We start from the raw sequence: 26430 nt of genomic DNA, 5'->3' as shown, positions 1-26430 counted from the left end.
AGCGGACTGAGGCAAGACTCAGCACCCACTTTGGTAAGCACTTCCCTTTTACTTACTCTAAGTACTTCAGTTTAGTTCAGTTCATTTCAGTCACTCAGTCGTGTCCGACTCTTTGCGACCCCATGAATCGCAGCACGCCAAGCCTCCCTGTCCATCACCAACTCCCAGAGTTCACCCAAACTCATGTCCATCAAGTCGGTGATGCCATCCAGCCATCTCAGCCTCTGTCGTCCCCTTCTCCTCCTGCCCCCAATCCCTCCCGGCATCAGAGTCTTTTCCAATGAGTCAACTCTTCGCATGAGGTGGCCAAAGTACTGGAGTTTCAGCTTCAGCATCATTCCTTCCAATGAACACCCAGGGCTGATCTCCTTCAGAATGGACTGGTTGGATCTCCTTGCAGTCCAAGGGACTCTCAAGAGTCTTCTCCAACACCACAGTTCAAAAGCATCAATTCTTCGGCGCTCAGCTTTCTTCACAGTCCAACTCTCACATCCATACATGACCACTGGAAAAACCATAGCCTTGACTAGACGGACGTTTGTTGGCAAAGTAATGTCTCTGCTTTTGAATATGCTATCTAGCTTGGTCATAACTTTCCTTCCAAGGAGTAAGCGTCTTTTAATTTCATGGCTGCAGTCACCATCTGCAGTGATTTTGGAACCCACAAAAATAAAGTCTGACACTGTTTCCACTGTTTCCCCATCTATCTGCCATGAAGTGATGGGACCAGATGCCATGATCTTAATTTTCTGAATGTTGAGCTTTAAGCCAACTTTTTCACTCTCCTCTTTCATTTTCAACAGGCTTTTTAGTTCCTCTTCACTTTCTGCCATAAGGGTGGTGTCATCTGCATATCTGAGGTTATTGAATCCCAAATATCAAAAGTCAGAATTGACAGAAAATCTTCCCGGCTACTGAAAATTCAGTCAAGCAAGGAACAAAAGTTTGGAAAGATTTCCTAAAACCTGGGGATCATCTGTCAGTCAGCTGCACTATCAATTTGTACCTATGAAGGAGCACTCCCAGTTAGCTACATAGGCCTAAATAACACAGATCACCCCAGTGACTGCAGTCAGAGGTCTAATGATCTTGCTCCACTTTATCCTTAACGTTTAAACACATAAAATGGCTTACTGCATGCAAGGCACACCTCACCATGCCTGATACATAGGAAGGATTTAACGAGAGAGATACCATCTAACCTAGAGACAGTTTTTTCAAGGCAAATAATATGAATGTATTTTAAGGAAGAGAGTAATATATATTCATTTAAGAAACATGGTAACTATTTTATTATTGAAGACAAAGCGCACAAAATTTTAGTTCCTTTATCTCAGAATCTTTCCTGCTGGCTGAATTGGTCCAATTCAATGTCTCATAAGAAATTATGATGCTAAGATAATTTCTAAAAGTCAAAATAATAGATGTTTGTCAGATACCTGGTAACTGTAAATGAATAAAGCATCTACAGTTTCTCCCAACTTTCAAAAGAGTAAGTCTAGTAGCTTCATAGTAATTCTGAGTTTCTAAAATGTTCTGGCACATATTTAGTGAATAAAGTATGTGAAATGGATAGATTTTAAATACGTTTATTAAAATTAGTCTTTCATTCTAGAGGCAAAAAAAATCATTTATTCTCAGGCTAGATTGATGATCATCTGTTCTTAAAATTTTTCACGTCAACAAAAAATACTAAAAACCATAAACAATGAATTTACTATGCATAATGATGTGATCAAGCTAACACTATTTCGCAGAAGCAAGGTATATCAGGAAGGAAAGACAATGTCAAAATTATCTTTTTTATCTGACTTATGTATAATCAAAGATTCACCTCTACAGATGGCTATGAAAGCATCCCAAAAAATATTTCCATGTGACAGAGCATATTATGCTCCACAAAAGGGACTATTTTCCACATTATTAATAATGCTCTTAATGTATTTTCCTCCAAAAATTTCTTTTTGATCATAAGTCCCCTCAACAGTTACTTAGTAATTTCAGAAAATAAGTAAGACAGGAATGGCTAAAACACTGACCTTGGCACATCTGGCAACAAAAATTATGCATGGCAAGGTAAAGACTGTTAACACTGTACTTAAAATGTAAATCTCATCTTCCAAAATCATTCACTCACTGTTCCAGAAATATTTCTAGAATGAACCATAGCTTTCAGGGTTGGGGCCAAGTTTTACAGTGAAATTCAATGTTGGCTTACAGATATCTGTCATTTACTTTCTTTATGACATAGAGACAGACTTATCTGAATAAAAAATATTTTAACAACTTATGAAAGCAAAAAAGTTATTCAACTATGAAACGAAATCAAATATCAAATTTTCCTACTGAATGAAAAACTATCATCTTTCTATTTGTCATGTCATACTGCCTAATAATTTACTAGAATTATATGGATTATAACTATAATTTTTAAAATTATCCAACTTAATGTTTATTTTATTATTGTTGATAATTAACAAAACAAACAGTTAATTTCTGTATCATCATTTTACTGCTAGTTCTCAAAAGTGAAGAGTCTATTCACTAAGATTTTGTTTCTGGAGATTCTAATCACCATTAACAATCCTGCCGATTAAATTATTTAAAGTTTACAGATCCAGAATAAACCTCTAAACTCATTTTCAAACTGGTAAGCTATACACAGAAAATCCTGCTATCTTTAATACTCAGTATTCACAGATAACTAAGTAATAATCCAAATTTTACAAAAATTTAATTAAATTAATGAGAAAGTAAGCAGTTTATTGTAAGTCACTTGAAAGTTCACCTTTATTATTAACTTAAGGGTTAAGTTCAGAGCCCAACTGGAGCAAAATTCTCCAGAAGTCCCCTCATGAATATCTGTCTTTGTCACCATGGGCTAAAAAGCAAGTCAACTGACAAGGAAATCTTTGCAACAGATTCAGAATAAGGAAGAATTCATAGAACAGATGCCCATACCAAAATTCTTTGTAGAATATTCAAATTTAAATAAAAACAACTGTGATAATATAAAAAATGTTTAGTAAATCAAGTTGGGAGGTTTCTAGAAATGCTAGATCCTCTAACTCTATGCAAATTTTTAAGTAAGATTATTAAAAGAAGAATTAAAGGGAAACAGTTTCCTATATACATGAAATGACAAACTGCCAACTGCGCATCATACAATTTTCAACATATTTCAAAGACTTTATTTTTTCAGCTTTACCGAGCTATTAAGTTGTATGATATTAAACTGATTTGGCATGCACAAATATATATATATATAGTAATATTCTGAATAATTTCTAGATGAGAATCCAAAGGAATATTATATTTACCTCCTTCATAATTCTAGAATTTACACATCACCATAGCTCAGTTGGTAGAGAATCCGCCTGCAATGAGGACACCCCAGATTGATTCCCGGGTAAGGAAGATCCACTAGAGAAGGGATAGGCTACCCACTCCAGTATTCTTGGGCTTCCCTTGTGGCTCAGCTGGTAAAGAACCTCCTGCAATGAAGGAGACCTGGGTTTGATCCCTGGGTTGAAAAGATCCCCTGGAGAAGGGAAAGGATACTCACTCCAATATTCTGGCCTAGAGAATTTACAGTCCATGGGTGTCACAAAGAGTCAGACAAGACTGAGTGACTTTCAATTCACTTTCCTTTAAGGTTTAAAATCATTTTCCCTCTTAGTTTGTTTCATTTTAGATGCAAATATCACTTTTCCTTTAGTATCAGATGACATAAAAAAGCAGAGCCCTGGAGCAATGTCTCAGAGCTATCCTAGGTGCTGTTTCCCAGGCTGCAGCCTCATTTTGCCCCAAATAAAACTTTTGCAACCCTCACATTGTACATCTTTTCTTAGTTGACAACTGCCAAGGAATTCCCATGGGAAGTAGATTTTAATGCATACAGTTTGTCTCCAAAGTACCATAGTGTTTTAGGAACCCAGTAATCAATTAATTGTCTCTTAAAATTGTGTGTGACTGCTATATTTAAGATGGATAACCACAAGGACTTATTGTACAGCACATGGAACTTTGCTCAATGTTATATCACCACATGATGGGAGGGGAGTTTGGAGGAATATGTCTGAGTACCTTCTCTGTTCACCTGAAACTATCACAATATTGTTAATCGACTATACCCCAGTAAAAAATAAAAAGTTTAAAAAGAGTGCACAGCCTTCACATTTATATTTCATTCCATCAACCTAACAGATCAGCAGAATACTGAGACCAAGAGAAATTAATTTGAACACCCTCCAGTGGCTGGCTCTGCAGCACAACAGAAGCATTTCCATCCTGAATTTGTTTTACTCTGCAGATTTTTGAATGATAGAAAATTTTAGATTTAGACATTACATTATAATCATACAAATTTTGGTAAAAATCCAACTTTTAAAAGAGGGAAAACAAAAATCTCTAAGTCATTACTTGTCTCTATTTGCAAAATTCTTAACTCAAAATTTCCTCTACCAAGGTGTAAGACACTATTTTAGTAACAGAATGGTTAGTTCTTTTTTTAATCTGCTATCATAATCAAGCAGTATTCAGAAAGTAAGACTGGAAGGAAGGAAATTAGTCAAAATGCAAACACTGAATCCTTATGAGAGAAAAACACAGCTAAGTAAAAAAATACGTATCTATATGTGCTGTGCTGTGCTTAGTCACTCAGTCATGTCCAGCTCTTTGCGACCCCATGGACTACAGTCCATCAGGCTCCTCTGTCCATGGAGACTCCCCAGGCAAGAACATTGGAGTGGGTTGCCATGTCCGCCTCCAGATATGTGCTGTTTATATTAATATATCAAAAGTAACCATAAAATATTTGGGGGAAGTCTTCATTCAAGGGTAATCTGAGTTAAACTATGTGCACTGAGAGTACAATCCCTTAAACTCTGGATTAGTTTAATCATGTTAAATACAGTACATACATATGCTGAGGGGGGGGAAATGGCTGTACTTTAAAGAAAAATTTTTACTAAATTTATGTCAATTTAGAAAAAAGTATTCATGATAATATTTTAAATACAAATCATTAAATCCTGAGTACTGACTTCTGGAAAGCAAAATTACTTTAAAAATACATTAACAAAGAACGATAATAAAAGAAAAACAACCAAAAATATCTATATTTAACTGGCTGCTCAATCATTAGAAAGGTGCCCCATAACTACCATATGTTACTCAAATATGTTATCACACCTACAATTTCATCATATGTCTCCCAGAAATTAATTAGCTCTAACTTTTTCAACTTTGACAAAAACGTCTGCATCAGTCAGATTACTAGCTGTTGCAAACATTTCAGAATTCAAAGCTTTCTTCAGCTTATATTTAACCTTTTAATTACTATTAATTATTTAGCAACATGCAGAACAACATTCATTAGACAGATGTCTAATTTTAGAATTATGAATAATGTAAAGTCATTTATATACATATTTACTTTTGGTACACATTTGCTTAGAAACTTTAAAAAATAAAATTAATCTAAGGTCTAAAACTATTTACTGATACATCACTTCACATCTATGTTTAGGTTAAAGAAGAAAATACCTAAAACTTTCATTTTTTTCAAAAATTTAAAAATTCCTAAAGAGTTGAGGGCATATGACTTATGATAAATGAATTTAGTGATTAGAAAGGTTATATATAAATTACAAAAAAGAAATCTAGTAGAACATGTTAATTTTAAAAAGATTTTATAATCCATCAGCAGTAAAAAAAAAAAGTGGCAAAGAAAGGAATTTTCATAAATATTCTTTATCAACTGTTTTCAATCTATTAAAAAATAGAGAAAAAAACTGATTGAGAAAAAAAAATCTATTCCTGTTTGATTTTTAGATCATTATCAATTCAGGCTATCCTCAACCATATAAACCAATTTCCATCCCCACTATTTTCTTTAAACTACTCTGTTAAGGCTATCAATAGACTTCATAAGTATCCATTCCACAAATATTTATAGAGCAATGAACACCTGACCTGCCTCTTGAGAAACCTATAAGCAGGTCAGGAAGCAACAGTTAGAACTGGACATGGAACAACAGACTGGTTCCAAATAGGAAAAGGAGTACGTCAAGGCTGTATATTGTCACCCTGCTTATTTAACTTATATGCAGAGTACATCATGAGAAACACTGGGCTGGAGGAAGCACAAGCTGGAAGTAAGATAGCCGGAGAAATATCAATAACCTCAGATATGCAGATGATACCACCCTTATGGCAGAAAGTGAAGAGGAACTAAAAAGCCTCTTGATGAAAGTTAAAGAGGAGAGTGAAATAGCTAGCTTAAAGCTCAACATTCAGAAAACGAAGATCATGGCATCTGGTCCCAGCACTTCATGGCAGATAGATGGGGAAACAGTGGAAACAGTGTCAGACTTTATTTTGGGGGGCTCCAAAATCTCTGCAGATGGTGATTGCAGCCATGAAATTAAAAGACGCTTACTCCTTGGAAGGAAAGTTATGACAAGCTAGATAGCATATTCAAAAGCAGAGACATTACTTTGCCAACAAAGGTCCATCTAGTTAAGGCTATGATTTTTCCAGTGGTCATGTATGGATGTGAGAGTTAGACTGTGAAGAAAGCTGAGTGCTGAAGAATTGATGCTTTTGAACTGTGGTGTTGGAGAAGACTCTTGAGAGTCCCTTGGACTGCAAGGAGATCCAACCAGTCCATTCTGAAGGAGATCAGCCCTGGGTGTTCTTTGGAAGGAATGATGCTGAAGCTGAAACTCCAGTACTTTGGGCCACCTGGAAAAGACTCTGATGCTGGGAGGGATTGGGGGCAGGAGGAAAAGGGGATGACAGAGGATGAGATGGCTGGATGGCATCACCGACTCGATGGACGTGAGTTTGGGTGAACTCCGGGAGTTGCTGATGGACAGGGAGGCCTGGCATGCTGCGATTCATGGGGTTGCAAAGAGTCGGACATGACTGAGCTACTGAACTGAACTGAACACCACAGACGAAAATTCTGTTCTCACCTTCTAACAAGAATGAAAGAGAAAACAAAAATAAGTAAATTAGTTGTATAAATAAGTCAAAAAAATTGTGTATTAATAGTGCTAAGGGCAAGTATTTTCTAATTCCCTTGTTAACCAAACAAAAATCAAACCAACCACAAATAAGGAAAGCTTGCAATGGGTTCAGTAAAGCCACATACAACCGTGCTGAATTCTCCTTTCAGTTATCTCAGCTAACAAAATAATGGACAACCTAAAAATCATCTCTATCTAGTAAGGTAAGTCACTTCAGTCGTGTCCGACTCTGTGCGTCCCCATAGACAGCAGCCCACCAGGCTCCCCCGTCCCTGGGATTCTCCAGGCAAGAACACTGGAGTGGGTTGCCATTTCCTTCTCCAATGCATGAAAGTGAAAAGTGAAAGTGAAGTCGCTCAGTCGTGTCCGACTCTTAGCGACCCCATGGACCGCAGCCTATCAGGCTCCTCTGTCCATGGGATTTTCCAGGCAAGAGTACTGGAGTGGGGTGCCATTGCCTTCTCTGATCTAGTAAGGAATTACATTTAAATGCCAAAGTTACTACTTCTAGGTTGAAATAAACACTCAAGTCAGTCAGAATGAGGGCAGCCATAGGAACAGCCAACAATTTCCTGCTGGTAGCAATCAGTCTTTTCTTTGTGATTACTGAAATTTTTTGCTACTGACAGGGAAAATGGCTCCTATGAATTACACAATTTTTGAGCTTAAAAAACCTTAGAGATGTCAGAAGTCCTCTAGGAAGCTTTCCTTGACCTCCTCAAGGGGATTTAAGCATTTCTTTCTCTTTATTTCAAAATCCCATAAAAGTAAGGAACAAAGTTCTTATTTCTCTTTGTATTCCCAGAACCTATCTCAGATCTGGCAGAAGAGTTTGACTAGACATTTCACCAGTGAAAGTACTGTTTTAGAAAAATCAGTCTGGGAATCCTCTGGCAGCCTAGTGGTTAGGATCCAGTGCTCTCACTGCTGGGTTCAATCTCTAGTCAAGGAGCTAAGATCCTACAAGCAACACAGTTGTCGTTCAGTCCCAAGACTTGTCCAACTGTTTCTGACCCCATGGACTGCAGCATGCCAGGCTTCCCAATCCTTCACAGCACAGAGGGGCAAAAAAAAAAAAAAACCGTCCGATAACAATAAAACAAAGATTCAAGTCTAAAGTTTATAATCGTTGTGAAATTATTTGTATAATGGATAAGTACACTGCTCTCAACCAAGGAGGAAACACACTCATCTGTATTCAGTAAGTATTTATTAAGGTCCTACCATGTGCAATGTTATGTCAAAATGTATACATAAAATGTATAAAACTGTCATAGTCCCTACGATCACAGGAAATACATTCAAAGGGGGGAAAGTAATAAAAAAGAAAATAAACAATAATTTTAGATTTCAATTAGTTCTATGACAGAAATTTACAGGGCACATTGATAGAGACTATCACTTTTACTGGATTCTCAAGGAGTACTTTACATAGGATGTACTAAGACAAGACCTTAGGTAGATATTGCTGGAATATAGTAGGTAAACAGATTAGAATTCATTTAACAATTTAATGAATATTTCTATGTCTCATGTACTATAGTCCTAGCATGAATGAAATCCAATCTCAGCCCCAAAGAGCCTGAACTCTAATAAGGGAGAGACATACACTGCTCTGACTATGGAGAACACACAGGTTTATGGAATCACAGACAGGAGCACTCAGATGACCTACAAGTAGTTCAGCATAGAATAGGTACTAATAATGAAAATACAAATAACATACATTTTGAAGAGCCAACAGAACAACATAATAGCAGGTGCACAGGAGACTGAAAGAGGAGGAAGATACATATCCACGGGAACATTTTAAATAATTAACTAGAATATTAAAGATAGGTGTTTTCATTCACTAGTACCAAATATTTGGGATTCACTAATACATACGTAATGTAAGTAATAATGTCATGTTAACCTGACAGCCACGGGCCTCCCTGATGGCTCAGTGGGTATAGAATTCACCTGCAATGCAGGAGACACAGAAGATGGGGGTTCAATCCCTGGGTCAGGAAGATCCCCTGGAGAAGGAAATGGAAACCTGCTCCAGTATTCCTGCCTGGAAAACCCCACTGACAGAGGAGCCTGGCGGGCTACAGTCCAAAGGGTCACAAAGAGTCAGACACAACTAAGCACGTAGGCACGGCACAGCATGACAGCAGAACTAAGAGTCTGCAGAGAGAATAGAAGAGGGTTAAGAACAGAGTAGGGATGAGACACAGTCGCATGCAGTGGAATTCAAAAGACAATGTGCCAGTAAAAGAACACTCCAATACTGGAATGAACCAAGAAAGTCAAATTGTCAAGGAAGCCTAAAGATGTGCATTCCGCAAGGGCTGGTAGCTTATCATGTTAAATGATAGACACTCCTATAAGGCAAAGTAGTAAAGCCCACTGAATATGGGAAAAGGACATGATCAGCTGTAGAGAAAAGTTTTGTCATTTCTAAGCCGTGTCTGACTCTTTGAGACCCCATGGACTGCAGCCTACCAGGATCCTCTGTCCATGGGATTCTCCAGGCAAGAATACTGGAGTAGGTTGCCATTTCCTTCTCCAGGGGATCTTCCCAACCCAGGGATCGAACCCAGGTCTCCCACATTGCAGGCAGACGCTTTAACCTCTGAGCCACCAGGGAAGCCTTCTAAGGCCTAGTTAATCATAAATAATCACCACAAGGAACATAAAGACTATGAACCACATTCTCATACCATCAATTTTATGATCTTGGAACCATACCAAGTATTTATTAGAAGAAATAAACACTGTATGTAAGTGAATAAAACACTGTATAAAAGAGTAAAAATTAACTATTCATTTTCAGCAACAGGTAACTTTTAAATAATTTATTTTCATATGAAAACATTCCAAGTTAAAAATGTCTCAATAATACATATTAAAAAGAAAAGAGTTCTTTTCATTAAGAGATACATGAACATGCATAAAGAATGATGTGACTTCCGAGATCTGCTCCCAAATAATTTAGAAAGTAAAGGAATAGGTGAGTATATAATAAAATAAAATTGGCTATGAGTTGGAAATTTTTAAAGCTGATGTTGATTGCATGGGTGTGACTATTACTACTTTTGTACATGCTTAAAATTTCTTCTTAATAAAATATTTTACTACCTAAGAGCAAACAGAGACAAACATTTGTAATATCCCAACCCCAGAGCAAATAATTATTACAAGGTTCTGAAATTAACCTCAAACTGTCAAAAGGAATGAAAATACAATTTTTATATGAAGGAAGGTTGGAAACTTGGCTTATAAAATATATAAAAGGGAAAGGGGAGACAAAACCCAGCTTAAACAACTTATAGAATCTAGCTCTGATTTCATGAAAGTTTAAATTTTAAAATGCTATAAGACTGAAATTTTTAAATATTTAGAATTAAATCATGAAAAATAAATGCTCCATTTCCTCCAGAAGGTTAAGATATATTTTTTTCATAATACACATTACAGGATAATTAAATTACTTAAGGTAAAAGATCTGTGACAATCTTACATAGTGACAGAAGTAGGAGACTATACCTGTTAAAACTAAACTTGCTTTAAGTTATTAATTCTGATATATTCTTTCCTGTTTCCTAATTTCCACTGTACCAGTTTTTCCACCTAAGTAGTGTCAATTCATTTCAATGTTACTTATTGCAGGAGTCTGACCCCCAACTCCACACAGCAGGACAGAATGTCGTACTGTAGCCTCCCACAGAACCCTTTGTTATCTCTATCATATTAAGCAGTTCATTTTAGCACCATGAAGCAAAGAATCATGTCTTAAAAAAAAAAAAATTTATTGAGATACAATTCATACACCATAAAAATTACCATTTTAAAGAATACAGTTTTTGTTTTTAGTATATTCACAAGATTGTGTAACCACCAGCACTAACTTCAGAACTTTTCATCTTCCAAAAAGAAAAGCCTGAACCCATTAGCAGCCTTGAGCTCTCCATTCCCTCTTCCTCCTCACCCTGACGACCCGCTTTCTGTCTTTTGTGGATTTGCCCATTCTGGACATTTCATATAAATGGAATCATATATAATACATGGCCTTTTGTATCTGACTTTTTTCACTTAGCAGAAGGTTTTCAAGGTATATTCATGGTAATAGCATGTATATTACATTACTTTTCCAACTAAATAATATTCCATTTTATGGATTATTCCATATTTTATTCACTCATGTAACAGTTACTGGACTTTGGGTTATTTCCACTTTTGGGGCATCTATGAATAAAGCTACCATGAACATTCATAGACAAGTTTTGTATAAACATATGATTTCAATTTTCTTGGGTATATACCTAGATATGAAACTGCTGGGTCACACAGTAACTTGGTTTAAGTTTTCAAGTAACTGCCAAACTGTTTTCCGAAACAGCTGCACCACTTTACAAACCCACAAGCAGTATATGAGGGTTAAAATGTCTTCACATTCTCACCAACACATTTTATTGTCCATCTTTTTGATGAGTGCCATCCTAACTACCGCACAACTGCACTCATCTCACACGCTAGTAAAGTCATGCTCAAAATTCTCCAAGCCAGGCTTCAGCAATACGTGAACCATGAAATTCCAGATGTTCAAGCTGGTTTTAGAAAAGGCAGAGGAACCAGAGATCAAATTGCCAACATCCGCTGGATCATCGAAAAAGCAAGAGAGTTCCAGAAAAACATCTATTTCTGCTTTATTGACTATGCCAAAGCCTTTGACTGTGTGGATCACAATAAACTGTGGAAAATTCTGAAAGAGATGGGAATACCAGACCACCTGACCTGCCTCTTGAGAAACCTATATGCAGGTCAGGAAGCAACAGTTAGAACTGGCCATGGAACAACAGACTGGTTCCAAATAGGAAAAGGAGTACGTCAAGGCTGTATATTGTCACCCTGCTTATTTAACTTATATGCAGAGTACATCATGAGAAATGCTGGGCTGGAGGAAGCACAAGATGGAATCAAGATTGCTGGAAGAAATATCAATAACCTCAGATATGCAGATGACACCACCCTTATGGCAGAAAGTGAAGAGGAACTAAGAAGCCTCTTGATGAAAGTGAAAGTGGAGAGTGAAAAAGTTGGCTTAAAGCTCAACATTCAAAAAACGAAGATCATGGCATCTGGTCCCATCACTTCATGGGAAACAGTGGAAACAGTGTCAGACTTTATTTTTCTGGGCTCCAAAATCACTGCAGATGGTGACTGCAGCCATGAAATTAAAAGACACTTACTCCTTGGAATGAAAGTTATGACCAACCTAGATAGCATTTCAAAAGCAGAGACATTACTTTGCCAACAAAGGTCCATCTAGTCAAGGCTATGGTTTTTCCAGGGGTCATGTATGGATGTGAGAGTTGGACTGTGAAGAAAGCTGAGCGCCGAAGAATTGAGGCTTTTGAACTGTGGTGTTGGAGAAGACTCTTGAGAGTCCCTTGGACTGCAAGGAGATCCAACCAGTCTATTCTAAAGGAGATCAGTCCTGGGTATTCTTTGGAAGGAATGATGCTAAAGCTGAAACTCCAATACTTTGGCCACCTCATGCAAAGAGTAGACTCACTGGAAAAGACTCTGATGCTGGGAGAGACTGGGGGCAGGAGGAGAAGGGGACGACAGAGGATGAGATGGCTGGATGGCATCACCGACTTGATGCACATGAGTTTGGGTGAACTCCGGGAGTTGGTGATAGACAGGGAGACCTGGCGTGCTGTGATTCATGGGGTCGCAAGGAGTCGGACATGACTGAGCTACTGGACTGAATTGAACTGAACTGAATGGGTGTGAAGTGGTATCTCCCATGATTTTGCATTTCTCTGCTGGCTACTGATGTTGAGCATTTTGTCATGTATTACCGGCCATTTGTGTATATTCTTTGAAAAGAAAAACGTCAATTTAGATCTTTTGGCCACTTTTAATTTGGGCTATAGATGATTTATAAAAATTCTTGATATACTCTGGGTACTTTATCAGGTATATGATTTTCAAATATTTTCCCTCATCCTGTGGATCATCTTTTCAGTTTCTTAAGAGTGTCATTTGACATGTTTTTAATTTTGATGAGTTCCAATTTTTCGGTTTTTCATTGGTTGCTCGTGCATTTGATACCAAATCTAAAAATCTACTGCCCAGCTCAAGATCACAAAGATGTACTCATTTCCTTCTAAGAGATGTATGGTTTAGTCGCTAAGTTGTGTCTAACTCCTTTGACTTCCTGGACTGTAGCCTGCCAGGCTCCTCTGTCCATGGAATTCTCCAGGGAGAAATACTGGAATGGGTTGCCATTTCCTTCTTCAGGGGATTTTCCCAACCCAGGAATTGAACCCGGGTCTCATGCATTGCAGGCAGATTCTTCACCAACTGAGCTATGAGGGAAGCCCAAGAGATGTATAGTTGTAGCTTTCATGTTTATGTCTTTAATCAATTTTGAGTTATTTTTTGTATACAGTATGAAGTGGGGATCTAAACTGATTCTTCTGCATGTGGAAGTCCAGTTCTCCCAGCATCATTTGCTGAAGACTATCCTCCCAGTGAATGGGCTTGCTACCTTTGTCAAAAATTTATCAGAGTTGTGTAAGTTTACTTCTCAACTCTCGATTCCCTCTCATTGACCATACATCTATCCTCCATGTGTCTCTGACTGCACCTAACACAGAACCTGAAATATGGAAGCACGCAATAAAGATTTAGTAGGTGAATAAATAGCCTTTTGTCAACAATAAAATAATTAGTGTGAGCTGAGCAATACTTTAAGGAGCATTATCCTACCCCAGTATTTAAAAAGCAAGAAACTGAGACCTAAGAGAGGTTACCTGATGAGATCAAAGGAGAAAAAAAAAATTACTTAAGAGGCAGGGGCAGGATCAGAATTCAGTTTTCCTAACTTTTGGTGTAGGGCTCTTTCTATAATACCATGGAAAGTGGCTTCTCAACTAAACTGAACTGCCTAAACATATGCCAATGTGTCAGCCTATAAAAACCAGCATATATTAGAGACAGAGATAGGCATGTATCCTAATCCTTAATCATAAGGGAATGCTTCATAAGCATAATTCACCAAAAAGCCTTACAATCAAAATGGGGCAGGAAGTAATTAATATACCACTGAATGCAGTGTTTTCCTCTAGGCGACTGTCCTCTATTTCACTCTCAGCTCAAGAACATAGCTAGTCACACTTTTAGTCCTTATTTTAGGCAGAAGAAAACCGTTTGTGTGACAGTAAAAATTATAAAGCAATCAGGTGCCTAGTTCCAATACCCTGCTCTCTTTACCATCTCCCACCATCACTGTGATGCTTCACTCACTACTAAGTGCTGTAGAGAATGCAGAAATAGAGCGATCATCATAAATTTAACTTTCCTTTACTATCCAGAAATTAGTCTGCCTCCTTCCAAAAACCAGAGAAATTTTAGAGCTGGAGAACAGAAAAATAAAGGGAAACAAAGAAACAATTACAGGAGAAGCCTTCTGAAAGATACATGCGGGGATGTATGATTTGAGGTAAAGGGAAAACACCAAGTGTTCAAGCCTAACACTAAATGTACATGTACAAGGAAGGAAAACGCTGTCTGTGCAAATGCTGTGTATGCAGTATGTACAAGCACACCATGAACTGTCTTGTAGTCAAGAATATACTCAGCCTTCGGTTTAAACTGCAGCCTCTTCTTAGATCACCCAAGCACAGATAACCTGACCTTTCACGGTATGCCCACTCCTTGTCCTACATGTCTCCATCACTATAATGACTACAGAGTATCTTAATAGTTACCTCACACATTTGTCTCCCTTTTAAACTTTCATTGCACTGAGGGTTGAAACCATGTGTTTTTCATGTTGTGTTCAGTATAGAATCTGGCACTTTATAATGCTTTGTTGAATGAACATTTTCAAAATGTTTTGTAGTCCTGAATATATCTGTTCAAAAGCATCAATAACAAGAAATTTATTTATTCTTGCTGTGATAATTCCCAAACATTACAGTTCACACATATACATCACACATATATACGTTCTCATATATACATCCCTATACAAATTTCAGAGCTGGTGAATCTGCTAGAAAACAAACAAACCTAACTCGGTATGTTTACCACTGAATGCTGTAGTTGCTGACCATCTCTACTAATAAGGCAATTTTATACTCCTAGCAAGAAACACACAAAAAGCTCAAGACTCACCCACTACAAGCAGCATGATCTAGTGTGGTGACATATACAGGAGATGGGGCGCCATCTCTGAAGAAGCCTGTAAAGGAATTCTTGAGGGCAAGATATCTTATATTCACCAAAAGAACTACAGATTAAGCAAGAAGATAAAATGATCGTCAAATACCGGTGTACTGGTAAATGTAAAAGGTTTGGAGTCCGAGAGTCCTAAGATGTGATTCTAAGATGCGCCTCCACTGTGACCTCTTTAGGAAGGTGACTTCACGTGTCTGTGCCTCTTGAAGTACCTCTACTATAAAATGTGAGTAAGAATGCCCATCTCACAAGCTCCCTGTGAGGATCAAATGAATATATAAAAGACCTAGCACAGATACTCAGACACTAGCATGTTTGAGATCTGTTAACAGTGTCCATTCCATTCCTACCTGGCAACAGGTTGTGACTCAAGAAGCAGAGTCAAAAAACTCTATTTACTAAAAATCTTTCTCCCAATAGATGTCAATGTTTCTAGTTTCATCATAAGGAAATTCTGTATGAATTTTCAAAAGCCCTCATTTAAACATAAAATAATCTGCTATTCAATCTTTCAAAGATAACCTGTCAAAAAATGAAAGAAAACAAAAACAAAAGAAACAAAGACAAGCTGTCAAGGCCCTGTGGAGGATAACTCCTTCAACCAAATGAGGCTGAAGGAATAAGGAAATAGCAGTGAAAGGGTCCTGGAAACAAACTTTTTCTCCTTTGTAATTGTACTGTCAGCCTCATCTAACTACACCCCACTACATACACTCACAAAAAATTCATTCAGGGTTATATTACTAAGAGGTGAAATTTCTGTTTTTAAAACAAAAAAGATAAGCCCCAAACCACAATTTAATGATGTATTTTTAAACACTACTACCACAAAAGAAGATGTACTCGCAGATAAATATTTCTATGTTCCCTCAAACTGTTGATTATGTGTTGAGTCACAGAGTGAATTTTGATAAAATCATACAATATGGCATGATAGCTATGCTATATAAAGTATTAATAAACTTTGTATTGAAAAAATAAACCTTAAAACCATTCCATTCTTTACAGACCTGACCAAGACAACATAATGTCCCAACTTAGACTTCAAATCTATTCCTCTTATTAAGGTGTAACCACTGCCACTTTATTTTTTCCAATTGCAGCCCAAATTCTCAGTCACTCACCCGCCCGCCATCTTATGAATCCTGTGCTTCCTCTCTGCCTGTGGGCTCCACCAAAGGGGACTCTATAAAGTAAATGTGGAGACAATTATTGCCAAAAGTGAAAGACTGAGAGATTCTTAATAGTTCTAGAAAGGCTAATAAGCCCTTGATTCATTAACTTAGAGAGGAGAAAGTAAATCCCACAAGCTAGAGGATATGAATAGATTATAGCCCAATTCTAAACTGTCAAAATATGTCAAAGATTCAAAATGTCTGAAACAGAACTTTTGAAAATCCAGCAAAACAAATTTAGTGGTATTTGTGGATAAAGATAAAAATCATACTTCTGCTTCCTGGGCTCACACAAAAATTCATCCTTATCAATGAAATCAGAGAAAAGAAACATAAAAGATTTGAGTAAAAACAATTAAAAACTGCATTTAAAGATCATACACTTATAAAGAATATTAAAGGTTCTCTTTTCTTCTACTCTTGGCATTTTATGCTACATCTATAAACCTGACATTTGCCTCCATCTTCTCCTTGCCTCTTGATAGAGTGAATAAAGCACCTCTCATCAGCAAGCCTGCAATCCTACCCTTCTTCCTACATTTCTCTTCATGATTAATACTATCACATATTCTCCATCAATGAAGAGCAAAATCGCCAATTCATTTCTAGTTTTCCACCATTACATAATATGTAAAATTAGGCCAAGTCAAAATGATACTGACAACAACAGAATAAACAAACCCATCACTTTTTATGCTGGAAGCACAGTGCTAAATGCTTTCCATTAATTATTCAATTTTCAAAACCACTGTATAAGATAGTACTAGGGACTACATGCAGGTCAGGAAGCAACAGTTAGAACTGGACATGGAACAACAGACTGGTTCCAAATAGGAAAAGGAGTACGTCAAGGCTGTATATTGTCACCCTGCTTATTTAACTTATATGCAGAGTACATCATGAGAAACGCTGGGCTGGAAGAAACACAAGCTGGAATCAAGATGCCAGGAGAAATATCAATAACCTCAGATATGCAGATGACACCAGCCTTATGGCAGAAAGTGAAGAGGAACTAAGAAGCCTCTTGATAAAAGTGAAAGAGGAGAGTGAAAAAGTTGGCTTAAAGCTCAACATTCAGAAAACGAAGATCATGGCATCTGGTCTCATCACTTCATGGGAAATAGATGGGGAAACAGTGGAAACAGTGTCAGACTTTATTTTTCTGGGCTCCAAAATCACTGCAGATGGTGACTGCAGCCATGAAATTAAAAGATGATTACCCCTTGGAAGGAAAGTTATGACCAACCTAGATAGCATATTCAAAAGCAGAGACACTGCTTTGCCAACAAATGTCCGTTTAGTGAAGGCCATGGTTTTTCCAGTGGTCATGTATGGATGTGAGAGTTGGACTGTGAAGAAAGCTGAGTGCCAAAGAATTGATGCTTTTGAACTGTGGTGTTGGAGAAGACTCTTGAGAGTCCCTTGGACTGCAAGGAGATCCAATCAGTCCATTCTAAAGGAGATCAGTCCTGGGTGTTCGTTGCAAGGACTGATGCTAAAGCTGAAACTCCAATACTTTGGCCACCTCATGCGAAGAGTTGACTCATTGGAAAAGACTCTGATGCTGGGAGGGATTGGGGGCAGGAGGAAAAGGGGACGACAGAGGATGAGATGGCGGGATGGCATCACTGACTCGATGGACATGAGTTTGAGTAAACTCTGGGAGCTGGTGATGGACAGGGAGGCCTGGCGTGCTGCAGTCCATGTGGTCGCAAAGAGTTGGACACGACTGAGTGACTGAACTGAACTGAACTGAACTGAGGGACTATTTGTACCCCCCAACCAAATTCATGTTGAAAACCTAATCCCAAATGTGATGGGGTCTTTGGGAATAAATTGGGTTTAGACAGGGTCACAAAGGTGGAGACCTCATGATGGAATTATTTCCCTTATAAGAGACATCAGAGAGTTTGTCCTGTCTCTTTCCACCATGTGAGACACAAGGAGAAGGTAGGTATTGCCTGCAAGCCAGGAAGAGTTCTCACCAGAACCCAAAAATGCTGACACTATGCTCTTAATAGTCATAGCCTCTAGAACTGTAAGAAATAGATTTCTGTCCAGTCTTCTCAGTGTGTGATATTTTGTCATGGCAGCCCAAGACAGTTTCCCATTTTACTTTGCGACCCCATGGACTATACAGTCCACGGAATTATCCAGGCCAGAATACTGGAGTGGGTAGCCTTCCCCTTCTCCAGGGGATCTTCCCAACCCAGGGATTGACCCAGGTCTTCCACATTGCAGGCAGATTCTTTACCAGCTGAGCCACAAGTGAAGTCCAAGAATACTGGAGTGCATAGCCTATCCCTTTTCTAGCAGATCTTCCCAACCTAGGAACTGAATTGGGGTCTCCTGCATTGCAGGTGGATTCTTTACCAACTGAGCTATCACGGAAGCCTGAGTTGAGAAAACTATGGCTTAAATAGGCTAAATACACAGGCTACAGTGGTAGAACCAGGATTTAAATTGGGCTTTTAACTAACACTGTTCCTCTGATATCTCCATAATACTGAGTTCATAATATGTATCATCAAATATGTTACGTGCAAGAAATCAAAATAAAGTTGCCCTAAAAAACTCAGACATCTAATCATATATTATAACATATGGAATGCCAAAAGTATGAATTCCTCCAGGTTTGGTACCCAAGAAATGTTTACTGAAACAAACAACAATAATACAATATGATAAGTGTTAGATGAATAAAGTCAAATAAAGTAACACAAAGGTTTCCAGAAGGGAACAATTTCAGGGGTGAGTAAGACAACTACTACGAGACAGAGTATGAAAAAAAGTCATAAACAAATGAAATGCAGTCAGAACAGGGAACAATTAATACATTTGGATTACTAGTAGACATTACATATAAGCTGTCTCTCCAAAGATGAAGAGACTCTCACTTTTGAAATAAAAGACCATTCTAACTTGAATGGACTAGATGGACAGAAAAATGGAATTTGAAAGCTGGGACTGTTCCTTTTCAATTCCATATTCAACACTGTAGTTTACAGTATAAAATATCCTAACAGATGCCCCTGTCTCTCATTGCTTCCTTTTTCAAACCACTCTACAGAAAGTATAAAAGTAATCATCCTAAAACACATATCAGATTGGCTCCTTGTTCAGAAACATTCGATAGTCCTACTCTGCCTACAAGATACTATTTAAATTTCTCAGACTAGAATGTTAGGCCTCTCACAATCTGTCCCTGTTTTTTTATTTTTTTTTACTTTCCTTCCCAATTCACCTTGAGTCATGATTCCTCTACATTGAAGCTATACTTGATTACCTGCTGCTCCTGAACAGGCCCTATTAAAAGGTCTCCATCTGGACTGTGGTGCATCTTAAGGCCCATGTAAAAGAACTTCTCTGCAAGTATAATCTTGCCTACTGTCTCATTTATTACCCTCTGTCATATGTCAGTTACATTCCTGCATGAAGGTCTCCATTGAAGACTACAAGCCATTTGAGATGGCCTCTACCCTACATGCAGAGTTATTAGGGGGAAAAAAAAAATCAAAGCAAGTCTTTGCATGTCTATGTGTGGGTACTATATAAGGAGCTAATCGTTAAAAGGAAATATGGTTAAGGTAATACTGCTGCTGCTGCTAAGTTGCTTTAGTCATGTCCAACTCTGTGTGACCCCATAGACGGCAGCCCACCAGGCTCCCCCATCCCTGGGATTCTCCAGGCAAGGACACTGGAGTGGGTTGCCATTTCCTTCTCCAATGCATGAAAGTGAAAAGTGAAAGTGAAGTCGCTCAGTCGTGTCCGACTCTTCGCGACCCCATGGACTGCAGCCTACCAGGCTCCTCCATCCATGGGATTTTCCAGGCAAGGGTACTGGAGTGGGGTGCCATTGCCTTCTCCAAAGGTAATACTAGACAAACACAAAGAGTATTATACAATTACCTAACTCAGCCTGCAGAGGTGCACAACAGCTTTCCAGAGAAGAAAACAAACTGATTCTCCAATGATAAATATGAGAAGACATAGGTGAAACATACACAGTTATGAAACAGTGCCACTTGTGAGAACTACAGGACATTCAGTGTTGCCAGGGTGTAAAATATGGAGCCAGAAGTGGCAAAGTATAAAGCTACAGAGAAAAAGGCTTCACAGTGTGTTGAAAAACATTTTATGCTCTGGGCCAGTGGTTCAGAACTAGTGAAAACTCCGAATTTGTAAAACCAGGTGTAAGTTTTACTAGAAGACAAGTTGAATTCAACAGGTAGTATTTTCACATGTCAAAAATCAAACAGATTAAAAAGATACACAGTAAAGAGTCTCTTCATACCTCTGCAACCTGCCTGGGTCATATCCTTCTTCTTGGGGAAAACTGTTAGTTTCTTATTTTTCCTTCCAGAGTTCCTTTATACCAATGCTATGCTATGCTAAGTCACTTCAGTCGTGTCCGACTCTGTGCGACCCCATAGAGAGCAGTCCACCAGGCTCCCCCGTCCCTGGGATTCTCCAGGCAAGAACACTGGAGTGGGTTGCCATTTCCTTCTCCAATGCATGAAAGTGAAAAGTGGAAGTGAAGTCACTCAGTCGTGTCCGACTCCTAGCGACCCTATGGACTGCAGCCCACCAGGCTCCTCCGTCCGTGGGATTTTCTAGGCAAGAGTACTGGAGTGGGGTGCCATATACCAATAGAGCAAATAAAACTACACAATCTACTTCCCTCCTTTACACAGAAAGTCCTCTATATAAGCTCTGCATCTTACTCTTTTTCTTATTAACTGCAATAATTTTTCCATGATTTTCCATGTAAATAAATTCTTCCTATTCCTTTTCAACTGCATAATATTCCACTGTACTACTGCATCATTATTAACCTATCCACTATTTATGGACATTTGAGCTTTTGTTCCACTCTATTACAATATATTATTTTGGCTGACATATATTAAAAAAATCAAAAGAAAAGGGAAGAAAAACAATAACAAGGTTTTCTTTCAGATTACTGTGGATAATCTCCAAATCTTTTGCTATTACATACAACATTTGTATGAACAACCCTGTACATATATCATCACAAAATGTGAAAATATACCTGAAGGATACACTCCCTGAAATGGGAATATAAATTTGTAACTCTGATACATATTATCACATTGTCCCTAGGGAGAAGGAACTAGTATAGATTTCCTACCAACAGAGATGACCAGTGACACTGACTGGTTTCTCAGAGGAAGGGAAGGATCCCAGGGAAATCTACCCTTTAAAATTATAATCAAGGAAGAAGAATCCAGAAGAAGCATGAGATAAATAATCAAACAGGTCAAAAGAAAAAACCAGAATTATGAGGTTCTGGAGGACAAGTAAAAACAGATGATTCTTCTCTAGGGTGAAATATACACCAGGGAGATCTAATAATTAAATAAAGAACTAAACTATAAAACTTAATTAAAGCAGTATGATAAGTCACGGAAAAACAGAACAAATCAAGATAGTATAAAAACAAACAGTAATGAAGAATAAAGATAATTAAGAATAAAAGAAAGATAATACTATTTCCCATGAAAAGGAATCAGAACTCCTTGGGAAAATGATTGATTCCAGACCTGGGAAACTATATGATAAGCCTGGAATATTTTATTGTGTCAGAAAGTCTTCACAAATTGATGGAAACATGTCAAAATAATATAGACCTAGCTTTTCGGGGGCTTACATGGGCCAAATCCAGGATAGTTTGAGAATTCAGAATTAATAATGATAGTAAAAGACTATAATCCATTGAGTAAAACAGCACCCATAAGAGAAAAATTTTCTGTAATAAAATCAATTAAAATGAAAAAGGAACAGTAAATTAGAAAATCACCATGTATCACAAATAGCTGACCCAAACAAGAGCCATAACTGAATGCTGAAACTGGTGGGCCAAAGTTTGAGGAATACCTAGATATTTATACTGTCACAAAGTGTCACACCACAAGATTCTTTTTAATTACAGATGGAAAAATAATAACCTTACAATGGAGAACAGTTTTGGTAGACACCATTGTAAGCAGTGATCAAGTTAACATCACCAGGACCGGGACAGATCAGTACCATCTGCTTCCACTGCATGACTAGACATCATGAAGTCACATGACTCTTACATAATGATCCAAGAATTTTTTGGAGACAGAGGGCTATGAATATTATTACTGGCAATATTTGGATGATAATAGCATTGTGTTAATCTTAGTTTCTTGATTTTTATAACTGCACTTTAATTATGTAAGATCGTGTTCCAGTTTTAGAAAATAAAAGGGTCATCATGTCTCAAATGGTTCAGAAAATAAACATGTATTTGAACCTAAGTATCTTTAAAATATTTTAAGTATTTCTAATAAATGTATCGACGTGGAATGAAGGACAAAGCACTGGGACAGAGAGGAAATGAGACGGAGGAGGAGAGAAAAAAGAAAAACAATGCAAATGTGGAAAAATGTTAACATTTGAGGAAAGAGTGTATGGATTTCTCTGTACATCCTCCTCTGTCAAACGCCTGTTCATATTCTTTGTCCATTTTCCTATTTATATTTTTCTTAATGTTGTATGGACACACACTACAATAACAGTGTTAATCCTTATTTTTCCCAATATGTGATGTCTTTTGTTACAGATTTAATTTTTTAGTTAATTTATTCATTTTAATTGGAGGCTAATTACCTTTCAATATTGTGGTGCTTTTTGCCATACATCGACATGAATACTTAAGAAATTCTTAATGCTACAATAATGGCCATGTTTGGAGGATGGGGTTACAGACACTTTATTTTTTTTAAGTTTTTCAGCTTATCTGTATTTTACAAATATTCACTAAGCAACTATTATTTTTATAATGAAAAAAAGAGTTATATGTTTATATTCCTTAAAATAAGTAAAATCCCAAAAGATATGTTCATAGAATCTGATTCTAAAAGTCAAAAGGATTTACTCAACAGTTTCTCTCTTAACAGTCTTTGGAGACAAGAACTAAACCAATCATGAAGAAGAGTAGAGTTTGAGACTTGCCTTAGATCAAGTGGTATTGATCTATGGTACTGTAAAGTGGTATTGGCATAGGAATTTTTAAAAACAGGCTAAAAGAGAATACAGAGCCCAAAAGCAAACCCACATAGAAAAACAACAATATGATGGATTATTCAGCAAATGAGACAATTACTATACTTTTAGAAAAATAATAATATTAGGTCCCCTTCTAAACACACACACACACATATACCATAACATACTCAAGGTAGATTAAAAAGAAAGCCTAAATGTGAAGTAACTATTAGGTATTTTATTTTAAAGCATAAGACACTCTGAGCTTCCCTGCTAGCTCAGACGGTAAAGAATCCGCCTGCAATGAGAAAGACCTGGGTTGGGAAGATCCCCTGGAGGAGGGCATGGAAACCCACCCCAGTATTCTTCCCTGGAGAATCCCCATGCAGAAACGAGCCTGGTGGGTTACAGTCCATGGGGTTGCGAAGAGTCGGACACAACTAAGCGACTAAGCACACACACAAGACACTCTGCTAGCGAGGCTCCAAGATAGCCTTTGGTGATCCTCCCACCTTGGTATTCCAATCTCAGTACAGTCTCCTCCCACAAAGGACAAGCTGAGTGATAGTGACTACAAAGGATAGATCACAAAAGACTTAAGTTTCCACTGTTATTTCCTGGCTCACTCATGCAGGCAAAGTCAGCCTCCAAATTGTAACTCACAAGTGGCCCTGGTAAAGGATCACCTCAAGAGGAACTGAGGCCTCCCACCAAAAGCCTACACCAACTCACTGGCCATCTGAGTAGGCTATCTTTAAAAGCAAGCCCTCCAGCTGTAATTAAGCCTTCAAATGACTGAAACCCTGACCAACACCTTGACTACAATCTCTTAAGAGACCAAGATCAGAATCACCCAGACACACTGTTTCCAGAAGTGAAAAGGAATAATAAATATTTATTCTTTTAGGCAAATAGGTTTTGCTGGTAATGTTATAGTATGTGTATGTATACGTGTGCTCAGTGATTCAATGATGCCCAACTCTTGGCAGCCCGATGTTCTGTAACCTGCCAGGCTCCTCTGCCCATGGAATTTTCCAGGTAAGAATACTGGAGTGGGGTGTCATTTCCTATTCCAGGGGATAGTCCCAACCCAGGAATCGAACCTGCATCTTTTGTGTCTCCTGCATTGGCAGGCAGATTCTTTACCAGTAGCACCACCTAGGAAACCCCAATTTGTTATAGAGCAACAGTTAATTAATAAAAAGACTATTATTATAACCTCGGTGTAGGAAAAGTTCCTAAATATGATACTAGGAGCAAATTATAAAGTAAAAGATTGTCAAATGTATCTGTATTGAAAATGAAAATTTTTGGTACAAAAAAATTTTACTACACAAAATCTAGAAGGACAAGCCACAAACTAAAAGGAACAAGGGTGGTGGAGCAAAGAGTAGAAAAGGCAATTTAAAAAAAGTAGGAATTAACATATAAAAAAACTAGGACTGCCATTAATAACCAGAGAAAATCAAATTTAAAATACTAAATACCATTTCTCATACATCAGAATGACAAAAATTATGTTTGACAAGATGACTAGTCTTGGTGGAAACTGCTGGTGGAAATAAAATGCTAACAACCACTTTAGAAAATATAGAAAATCTAGTAAAGGTGAAGGCTGAGCATACCCTGGGCTGTGCTGTGCTTAGTCACTCAGTCGTGTGTGACTCTATCCAACCTCATGGACTATAGCCCACCAGGGACAGAGAATCTCTCTGTCTATAGGGATTCTCCAGTAAAGAATATTGGAGTGAATTGCCATGCCCTCCTCCAGAGGATCTTCCCAAACCAAGGATCAAACCCAGGTCTCCCACATTGCAGGTGGATTCTTTGCCATCTGAGTCACCAGAGAAGCCCATTAATACTGGAGTGAGTAGCCTATTCCTTCCCCAGGGGATCTACCCTAAGATCTAGCAATTTTCTACTTGCAATAAAAATTTCACATATACACAGGGCATGTACAAAAACATTTGTTACAGCACTGCTTGTAACAGGGAAAAAACTGGCAACCACTTGAAGCTCTTCAACAGAACAGTTTTTTAAAGTGTGGTTTATTCATGCAAAACCACATAGCAGTGAAAATGAAAAAATCACAACTCCATGTATCAATATAAATACACCTTAAAAATGTAACACTAAAAAAATAAACCAGTATGTAAAGGTTATCAACTGATTTTTCAGCAGAAACTGCAGGCCAGAAAAAAAGTGGCACAATATATTTAGAATGATTCAAGGAGAATACCTACAACCAAGTGCTCTACTCAGCAAGGCTCTCATTCAGATTCAATGAAGAAATCAAAACCTTTAAAGTCAAGTAAGCTGTAGGAATTTAGCACCACCAAACCAGCTTTACAGCAAATGTTAAAGGAACTTCTCTAGGCGAAAAAGAAAAGGCCACAACTAGAAATGAGAAAATTATGACATGAAATACGTCACTACTAAAGGGAAAAATGAGGCTTCCCTGGTGGCTCAGACAGTAAAGCATCTGCCTACAGTGCGGGAGACCTGGGTTCGATCCCTGGGTTGGGAAGATCCTCTGGAGAAGGAAATGGCAACCCTCTCCAGTACTCTTGCCTGGAAAATCCCATAGACGGAGGAGCCTGGTAGGCTGCAGTCAATGGGGTCGCTAAGAGTCGGACACGACTGAGCGAATTCACTTCCACTTTTAAAGGGAAACATGCAGTAAAGGTAGGAAATCAAGGATACACACAAAGCTAGTACGGAAGTTAAAAGAGAAAAGGTATTAAAATCATCTCTGTCCACAATAAGGGATACACAGAACAATTAGATGTAAATATAATGTCAAAAACAAGAACTGTTAGGGGAGGAAAGTACAAATGCAGGGTTGTTAAAATACATTTAGAAGTGAGAGATGAGTAACTTAAGATAACCATGTATATATACAGACTGCTATACAAAAACCTCATGCTAACTGCAAACCAAAAATCTAT

The 26430-nt window shown here is 37.8% G+C and overlaps 1 protein-coding gene and 1 long non-coding RNA gene across 5 annotated transcripts in view; both read right to left on the bottom strand.

Moving 5' to 3' along the window:
- Positions 1-24563, bottom strand: part of LOC129652975 (uncharacterized) — a 31652-nt gene extending 7089 nt beyond the window's left edge. The window contains exon 1 of the long non-coding RNA XR_008714879.1: positions 15210-24563. This is a non-coding gene — a long non-coding RNA (uncharacterized LOC129652975). The remainder of the gene's footprint in view (positions 1-15209) is intronic.
- The window catches only part of AKT3 (AKT serine/threonine kinase 3), a 284036-nt gene that overhangs the window by 207464 nt on the left and 50142 nt on the right, over positions 1-26430 (bottom strand). The gene's annotated exons all lie outside the window — the stretch shown is intronic.

The sequence above is a fragment of the Bubalus kerabau genome, chromosome 5, assembly GCF_029407905.1.
Source record: "Bubalus kerabau isolate K-KA32 ecotype Philippines breed swamp buffalo chromosome 5, PCC_UOA_SB_1v2, whole genome shotgun sequence".
In the NCBI taxonomy this organism is placed as follows: domain Eukaryota; kingdom Metazoa; phylum Chordata; class Mammalia; order Artiodactyla; family Bovidae; genus Bubalus; species Bubalus kerabau.
The sequence above is the reverse complement of the archived record's forward strand: the minus strand, read 5'-3'. Positions and strand labels throughout refer to the sequence as shown.